At 36.3% G+C, this 460-nt stretch overlaps 1 long non-coding RNA gene across 2 annotated transcripts in view; it reads right to left on the bottom strand.

Moving 5' to 3' along the window:
• Positions 1–311: 311 nt before the first annotated feature.
• The window catches only part of LOC148034634 (uncharacterized), a 2,006-nt gene continuing 1,857 nt past the window's right edge, over positions 312–460 (bottom strand). For both annotated transcript variants that reach the window (XR_015691208.1, XR_015691207.1), the window contains exon 3: positions 312–460. This exon is cut by the window's right edge. This is a non-coding gene — a long non-coding RNA (uncharacterized LOC148034634).

Genomic DNA, 460 nt, shown 5'->3' on the forward strand with positions numbered 1-460 from the left:
TGTAAATTGGGCTATTATTTGAGCTTGAAGATGATTAATATATAAAATACATGCTTTGTGGAGCGCTCACACAAGGCATGGGGGAAGATTGCACCCAATTGGTCTCTTGTTCATGTCGTGCAAGCTTTCTTCATTGGTTTTTGTGTAAAAAGTAGAGTTCTTTTGTTCTTGGGGACCTTCTGACGCTCACTATGCATGCATACGACGATTGATCTGTGCACCAGATGCAACATTATAAGAAGGACGAAAAGTGATACAAAAACTATTTGAAATCCATTCCAATGATGATAATTTTATAACAAAAGCTTTGGATTATGTACAAGAGAGAGATTTCTGATTTGAATGCTATAATTTTGGCATATTTACAATCTTTATATCTTCTCTATATTAGAATTGCCCAAATAGTCAATGTCGTCGTCGAGTGCACATCATCTAAGTCAATGGCATTGGGATGGGGATA

Source organism: Lygodium microphyllum, chromosome 6 (genome assembly GCF_053477565.2).
Source record: "Lygodium microphyllum isolate KBCC chromosome 6, Lygodium_microphyllum_v1.1.10, whole genome shotgun sequence".
NCBI lineage: Eukaryota > Viridiplantae > Streptophyta > Polypodiopsida > Schizaeales > Lygodiaceae > Lygodium > Lygodium microphyllum.